Source organism: Sceloporus undulatus, unplaced genomic scaffold (assembly GCF_019175285.1).
Source record: "Sceloporus undulatus isolate JIND9_A2432 ecotype Alabama unplaced genomic scaffold, SceUnd_v1.1 scaffold_14, whole genome shotgun sequence".
In the NCBI taxonomy this organism is placed as follows: Eukaryota; Metazoa; Chordata; class Lepidosauria; order Squamata; family Phrynosomatidae; genus Sceloporus; species Sceloporus undulatus.
In genome coordinates this window covers 708,786-717,547 of record NW_024802936.1, presented here as the reverse complement: position 1 = coordinate 717,547, position 8,762 = coordinate 708,786, and the positions used below count along the sequence as shown (strand labels likewise).

The 8,762-nt window shown below is 39.2% G+C and overlaps 1 protein-coding gene across 1 annotated transcript in view; it reads left to right on the top strand.

Moving 5' to 3' along the window:
- The first annotated feature begins 1,832 nt into the window (after positions 1–1,832).
- LOC121917279 (GREB1-like protein) overlaps positions 1,833–8,762 on the top strand; it is a 148,398-nt gene continuing 141,468 nt past the window's right edge. Inside the window, exon 1 of the mRNA XM_042443070.1 lies at positions 1,833–1,851. The gene's annotated coding sequence lies outside the window, so the exon portion shown is untranslated. The remainder of the gene's footprint in view (positions 1,852–8,762) is intronic.

Sequence of the window (8,762 nt, the reverse complement as noted above, 5' to 3'; positions counted from 1 at the left end):
CATGGCTCCACCATACTTTCTTTTCTCTCTCCACAGATGTAGAAGTGACTCTATCATTAAAAAATAAATGGCACCAGTTAACATTCTGATTATTTAATGGAATTGTTTTTTGCCAGTGTTTCTCAAATTAATTTTAAATGTTGCTTTCCATAATTATGGATTAGTGATCTGACAAAACTAGTTATTTTGTCTTAGCTTTTCCAAGGATTCAGTATAAGTTAACCATAATTCCTAAAGAGAACAAGACTGATGCAGGTGTGCGGGCAGATTGCAGTGACACCATTCAAGGTGCACTAGCTATGATAGAGGGAGTATGTGTGTCCAGGTTCTTGAATGGTTTTTGTCCAACATACTGGACTTCCTCTGCAAAATAAAACCCTTAAAGCCTCCCTGCAAATGTGCAAGACTCCTAGCTCTGCCTGGGGGTGTATGCTTTAATTACACCCTGAATAATTTTTAGGGGACAGTAGAGACTTTTCAGAGGAAGTGGTAGGCAACTTGTTTAATCTTTCTTTTCCAAGGTTTCTCTGGCTTGCTTTTTCTCATTCTTGGGAAAAGGCCAATATGCAGAACATTCAACAGCAGACAGGGCAAATAAATATTTTTATGATGCAAGTCCAAAATTAAATAGTCAAGGTTATAGTGGTACAGATAAACTTGAAAAGTTCACTGAGTTCTCATATCCTGCATAGAGCTGCTTTCCTTGGCAGTCTCAACAAAAGAGTATCTAGGCTGCCATAACCTTTTGCTGCTGTTCCCTGATGTGCTGGTACAGATATCTAAAAGACTCTAGCCTTGTCTGGAAGCAGGTCAGTGAGCACTGAAACATGTTCTTTTCCTCCACTCACTGAACGGTTAGATATGTGAAGGTTTTGGTCATCTCTAATTTTTGATAGTTTGATTCAGTAATAAAGAAAGTAAGTAAGTAAAAGACAATACAGAATAGCTCCTTTCTTCTGTTTGTACTTCCATACATACACGAGTGACTCTAATTAATATTACAGTCCACTTCTGAATATACATCATAGAAAGCAAATTGCTAGAGCATTCAGACACACACATCCCTTTAGTCACAATGTCAGGAATGTACCACACTTTGGAGCATCAAAGTATTATGAGAGCTTTTATTTAAAGTATTTTGCCATCACTTTTCCATTTGTCAGCTACAAATTTTGCTGATCTGCCTTTTCTAGTTTTAAAGGAAGGCTAGTCTGCAGGAAATTCATTAGCAAGATAAAGTTTTTTTTACAAAAAGTATTAAAACCAGCAGAATAACAGCACAAAAAATAACAATAAATTACAATCGGTACTTGAACATCTTTCATGTGTCTCCCTGAAATTCTCATATTTCCAAAGACAAAACTAGAAGAATCTTGCATGCAGGTGTGTTTCATGCATCATCTACTCTAATACTTCTTTGGCAAGCATTCGGCTTATGTAACATACTTAGTATGGGAAGATGAATCAGAGCTTCTGGTGAGTGGAAAGTGTCAGAGATATCCTGGCATCACATTATTTAAAGTTTAAAAGCACTTTGAAATGTGCCTAGACAAACTTGTGGGCCAGTGAAAATGCCAGGCCTATAGGCTCTGTAACAAGCTCTAGTTAATAATCTGTCAATGTTGACATTTCCAAACACATGAATGCAACCACATGTGGAGTAGTATAAGGTGAATGTTATTAAGGCATTCATGAGAGGGAGCAGAACCATTTTCTTTAGAAAATGATTCGTTGCATTCCAGGCTAAGTCACTACAAAAGACTTTTAGCTGCAGATACCACTTAAACAAGCAGGGGCGCTCCCAAACTACAAACCTGATTGGTTTCGTGAATGGAGACCTGCCCATGAAAGGTTAGTGCTTCTCTTTCTTGTTTGGATTAAGTTTCAAACTAGTCCGCTACTGATCCCTGACACTGGATCAGAACTTCACTCTAGAACTAGACAGAAAGGGAGGAGGAATATGTCAGATGTCATCAATATGTTGGTGACACATATACCAAATTGATGATCAAATTCTTCTAATGCTTTCATGCAAATACTAAATTCAGCACAGATGAGATGGCAGAACAGTGTTCTGTTCTGGAAGGAACAGAACACTGCATTATAGTAGTATCAGGTGCTGGAAAAGTTTACAGTGTCCATAACCCCTTAGCCAATGGGGCCACTGGCCATGCCTCCTGGGCATTCTGGGAAATAGAGTCCAAAGAGTAAATTTTGCAAGCTCTGCTTGTCATTCCTATAAGTACCTGGAACTGAATGTGTTTTGTTTTGTTTTGTATTGCTGAACAGCTTACAATCTATTTGGGTATTACCTGTCATGTGTTCTCCCTGCTGAAGACACTCAGTTATAGTGTGTGTCAGGAGACTGCAAAGCTGGGCTTTTGAGAACACAGTGGGAGGAGATGTCATTTGTACTCTTCCCTTTCATGTGATGGTCAGTAGAAAGTATTAAATATTCTTTTGTCTGCTGATTCAAACCATCTTCGGTGTGTCTCAGCTGTGCATAGTATTAGGTTGTTATAATTGACCTATTGTGGAATGTGCTTTCTTTGACTGCAAAATTGTGGAATGTGGAATATTTAACCCTCTTGCAGTATGCAATATTTTAATTGACTGAGGAAGCATCTAGTTCGGTAGACTGCTGTTCTTGGGGGGAGGGAATAACACATACCATCAAAAGCCAGTTAAACATTAGGATACCACATTACTCACTAACACAGCTAGTCATCTTAAATTTATCTGAAACACATTCCCATTTGAGGCCCAGTGTGGTGCAGTGACTTGAGCACTGGACTATGACTCTGGAGACCAGGGTTCAAATCCTTGCTCAGCCATGGAAACCCCCTGGGGGACCTTGGGCAAGTTACACTCACTCAGCCTCAAGGGAATGCAAAGGCAACCGCTCTTCTGAAGAAATCTTGCCAAGAAAGCCTTGTGATAGGTTTACTTTGTTGTATCCTTCAAGTCTTTCCCAAATCTATCATGGCAGTTTCGTGGCAGAGTTTTTTCCAGAGGGGGTTTGCTCTTGCCTTCCTCTGGGACTAAGATGGTGTGACTTGCCCAAGGTCAACCAGCAGCTTTCCATGACCAAATAGGATTTTGAACCCTTGTTTCCCAATGTGTCCTATTCCAGCACTCCAGCACTACTACAAAATGCCAGCTATCAGGCTTAGGGTCACTATCAGTTGAAAATGATCTGAAGACAAACAACAGCAACATTCCCCATTATAGTTTAACAAGAAAAGTAGCAAAGAGTGTATGATCATAAAAGCAAATCACGATGCATATGCAAGATGAGCCAACTCATGGCTTGCCCCTTCAATAATTTCCCACCACTACCATTCCTCCACCATTTTGCCAAATTAAGGAGGGACCTTTTTTTAAAAATTTTTAAAAAATCTGGTATAATATGAAGTTTTGCTATCCAAATGAAAAGTGAAGATCACTTTCTATCAGTGTAAAACTGTATGTATTTGCACTGATATCAAAATGGTTAAATATAAATATTTAATTCTCTTGCAATATGTGTAAGGTTCAAACTATCTTGCCAAGAAAATTCAACTGGATTTAAGATTCGATTTAGTGTAATTAGCCAACACCCACTTAGTGCTTTTAGGTTAGCTCTAGCAGCACAATGGTTGATCTGGTAACCATTATATTTGTTTAACTGCTGTAAAGTAAGTTTCTGACAATAGATTGGTATACTTAAATGGGGATGGGAGAGGACTGATGCCCCATCCATCATTTAGTCCTTCCTCTCCTGCTGTCTCATCTGATAGGCAGTTCTGCTGATGTAGATAGCTGGCAAGAAGAGAACAGGAAGTGGGGATGATGGATCAAAACAATCTCCTGTCCTGAGAGGCAATCTGAATACTCTTCTCTCAAGGAATCTCTTTGTCAAGGGTGCCAAGGATTAATTGTTCACATGCCACACTGCAGCATTGCCCCCACTTTGATGGACCAGGAGGTTATCCTTCTGATCTGTGAGAGGACAGACTTTACTGAGGGAAAGACTTAAAGGACTTGACTGCCATTTACTTTGCTGCCTTCTAGACATGCTTCTTACTCTTTGTAGTATGTCTATGTGGAGCTTGGAAAGTTGCTAAGGACGAATTAATCTAATAATATCCTGAATCCACTGAATCTACTGGTAACTTTAGCTCCCAGAACATCATCCTACTACTATTCAGTAGTGATTAGATTCATTCTTCCTAAAAGTTAACTTTCTTAACTCTGCATCCATGATATTGTTTGGGAACAACCAGGAACTATTGAAAGTTGCTGCGGTGCAATGTAATTCCAATGAGCACTTGCTGTTCCCGACATCGCTAGAGACGTTCAGACTTTAAATCCTTGAGAAGCAGCAAATGTTAACAAACCTCTTTGGAATGTGTACAATTGCAACTCCAAAATGTGTAATGGCCTTTTCGTAAAATAATACCACGGGCAGGATTTGCCTCACAATCTGCCTTCAGGCTGATGCTGTAAATTAAAATGAAGGGATTCAGGAAGGTAACAAGTGAAATGAATAAGTGAACAGACTTGAAGTTAGCCAGGAAGCATGTTCTGTGATAAAACAAAGAAATATTTGATGGTCAATTGAGGTATTTTTTAAAAAAAATGGAAAAGTATTGCTGTACTAGCCCTCATATGTCTAATAGTATTTTCGATATGTCTGTCATCAAAATTTGAGTTTTGCTAAAGTGCAGATTCCCAGAAAACAAACAAACAAGAATGGTTCTGTTCAGCTGACCTCCTGTTCACCTCCTGCCAGTTCTAAAGTGCCTACAGGGCTCTCTGCATTCTTCATTCCAAGTATATTGTGTCTGGGTTTTCAAATGCATACTTCCCAACTGAATGAGAACATTTTACAGCATGTGTTCTGTGTACACTCTTCAGAAATGTACAAAAAGAACATCTATAACTTTGCTGTTGAATCTTACAATGCTGTTGCCAGCCATTTAGAATCTTTCTCTGACCCTTTTGTTCTCTGTGTTTCTTTGTTCTGAAGCAGGTACATTTTATACCCCTCTGAAATCATAATTTGTACAAGTGTACATACAAGATTTCTTCATTAATGCATTTCATTAATACAAAGCATACCCAAAAGAAGTTGGAAAAGGTTGCATACTGTTGCTATACTTGATTTCTTGCACCCTTGAACTTTCATATATAAGAACTAGCTGTGCCTCCCATGTTTTGTCTAGGGGATCTTAAGACAAGCTAAGGCAATAGGGTTGGATCCAGATTTAAGTGTCTGCAGCCGGGTTGATAGAAGTGAATTTCCTTCCCCTTTCCAGAGTAGGTGCTCTTATCCTCACAAAATATTTCAGTGAAGGTTAAAGGAGCCTGTTGAATGGGGGACTCTATGAGTGATGCAGGTTCCTCAGAAGGTCTGCTGTTGCTGAGGGATTTGCACTAGCATTTCAAAGAGCTAATGGGGTTATCTGTTGGAAAGCTGGAGTTGTGGGGACTTATAGGAAATTCAGCTCAGATCCTTCAACCAAGAAAGAGGGTTTGTAAAGGATGGTTATAGCACTCGCTGATGTATTGTTAAATTACTTTTGATTTGATTGTGTTTTAATATTCTTATTTGTAGAATAGTGTTTGAATATGATACCTTTTTGTGTATTCCCCTTTTCTTTAAAAAATATTGTTCTGAAATTTCTTGAGTCCCCGTTTTGGGTGGATGAAATAACTGATACTTAAGTAAATTTTCACCCGATTTTCAGTTTAAAACGTCAGTATACTTATACAGTATGGGTTATTGGTCTGAAATACAAATGCATCTTCTAAAGCTAACTCTCTGCTGTGCCTTGAAGTAAGGATAGTAGTTGACTGTGATCAGTTGGGAACATTGTGAATTCACAGGAACGTCAGTTGCTGAATACACAGTTGTTTTCTGAACAAACAGAGAGAACGCTGGCATGGGCAAGGTTGTGCTGACCTTACCTGGTGGTCTGTCTGCTAACTGACATGTTTCAAAGGTTAAACTAACTGTGGTGGAAACGTAATTGGTAGCACACTGGCATTTTTTCATATCCCACTGAAGAGTGCAAGAACTAAGAGTGCTAGCTTTGTGTTAGTGCATGTGTCTGGAGAGGGCTTTTAAAAAGTCATGTACACATCAAGATCAATACCTGGGCAGTCCTGCTGTTTTCCCTGTTTTGCCCCTCTCCTTGCTTGAAGAGAAATTTTGTTGTTTTAACAATCCCTCACTGCCAGAGAGAGAGAGACAGAAAGAGAGACAGAGAAGTAGTGGAGAGAAAAGAAACAAGGATGGAGGGTGTACATTTACTAAATAATGGACTTAGGAAAATAGTGAAGAAGGATTGTTGTGCTAGCTAACAGCACAAAAATTCAATTTTTTTTTGACAAAAAAGAAATCCCACCAAAAGGCTTCAAAAATAAGTATGCTGTTTTATAGGATTCCAGCTTCTTCACAGTTGCCATCCCAAAAGCTTCCTCTTGGAGGGTGCCCAGCATGAAGCCTGTGAGATAACAGGTCCTGCTTAATTTCTTTCTGCTTCTTGGCCTCTTGATCTAGGGCTTATATACCACTGATGCTATGCTCTGGTTGACTGGAGGAATAGTCAGTGAACTGGTGTATGCGTGTTTGGTGTGAAGAGAGTAGAGTTTGGTGTGAGAGATTGCAGTAGATTTTGGCTATCTATGCTCTAAAGGCACCAGATCCTGTCTGAAAATGTAAGCAGGGTCAGCCCTGGTTAGTACAGCAGGCTCTTCCCTTACTGCGTAAGGGGAAATCTGTTTATGTTCATGCCCCATTGCAAACAATGGGCGCGTGCTCATGGCACGGACCAGCACGCATGCCATGGGTGTGTGCCATTTCTTTAATTGTCCCATAGCTTCAGCATATGCTTGAAGCCGCGTATAGTGCACCCGCATATGGCGTATTTCGATGAGAAGCCACAAACAAATACCAGTTACTATATTACAAAGGAAGGAATTGGCAAAATCACTTCTGAGTATTCCTTGTCTAAGAAAACCCTATGAAATTCATGGGATCTCCATAAGTCAACAGGCAATTTGAACTCCCAGAGAGAGAGAGAGAGAGAGAGAGAATGTGCAGGAAAGAATGATCACTTCAGTGCCACCACTTCTTGTTTCAATGTAGCTTTATTATTTCTCCTTCTAACAAGGAGTTTTGTGGACAATGTAATACTTAAAATTTTTATTTGACATAAGCTAGCAATTCTCAAACTGAGTGGTTCAAGTGGGGCATGAGACTTGGAGGCCCTGATCCCTCCTCCTCCTTCTCTTTCCAAATATTTTTATATGTAAAATTTTAAATTTGGTTAAATAAAATGGTTCTAATTTGAATATACATGAATGTGCAAATGAAAATACATACACTAAATAAACAAAATATTTTTAGTCATATACTATGTTGAGTGGGGAGGTGGACACAATGTCCACATGTAGAAATGCTTCATTTCAAAGTGAAAAAACCTTAAAAATCAGAGGCTACTGAAAAGTTCACTAACAAAGTTAATTAAAAATCTGGAAAATCAAAAACAACCTTTCTGGTTGACTGGAGAGTACCATTCTAAAAGTGAGAAGAAACTGAAAAGATGCTCTTCCCCAGTTATTGTTGTTGTACCTTTCTGTCTTATGGTAGCCCTAAGACAACCCTCTCCTGCTTTTTTTTAAGCGAGATATGTTCAGTGAGGGCAAACCATTGCCATCCTCTGAGGCTGAGAGAGCGTGGCTTGCCCAAGGTCACCAAGTAGGCTTCCTTGGCTGAGCAAGAATTTGAACCCTGGCCTCCCAGAATCCAAGTCCACCACTACATCATGCTGACTCTGTCAATTATTACACCTGTACTTTAACAAAATGGGAGAACCCAGAGCAGAGCCTCTAAGAAGAGTCTCAACAAGTAGGTGTTATAAACATGGCACTTGTGCAAAGCTTGGAAAATTTGCTTTTGGGGGGGGGGGGGTAAAACTCCAATAATCCTCAGATCTGCTTGGAAAAGTTTCTGTTTGGATTACAACTCCTCAGATCCCCGGCTTGGAGATTTTGGGACCTGTAGTCCAAAAAGTAGCTTTTCCAAGTACTACATACTAGTGATAACATGATTTGATCCAACATACTAACGATAACATGATCGTACAAGCCTCTCCCTACACTAATATTTCCCCTTTCTATTTTCTCTGCTATTGGTCTTGCATCAGGAATATGCCAGCATACTGTTTTATTAATCAATTGATAATGAATCCCTGCTCCAAAATTTGACATCTTATTGGTTGTATTTGGGGTAGTTTGACTTTGTTTTGAAAGAATGTTGCTATTTACATTCCTGTAAATGCATCCCCCTTTGTTTAGCTGCAGAGTTTCCCTTTCCTTTCCTAATTTCTTTCTTGAAAGACCAAGTAAATTGATAGACTATTTTCAGCTGGCCTTGTAGAAATGTTTTATGAATGACATATTTTTTCCACAAATCTATTATTTTAATAAAATCATTTTGCAACATGTGCACATTTTCCAGGTTGCCAGTGGAAATCTATCCAAGACTCATCCAAGTAGATTATAGGAAAGCATTAGTCTAACATTCCACTCCGTGTATTGGTTTTATTCATCTTTGTTGCACTACTATATAGTGCACCCTGGATATCCACTGGGATTTATTTCCAAGACCTCTCCTTAAAAAGCAAAGACCCCTAAAGGAAGTCTTTATTAAAACCATTAGTAATGGTGGTATTATTTAGTAAGTGACCTCCATCTTGAGGGGAGAGAAGCAA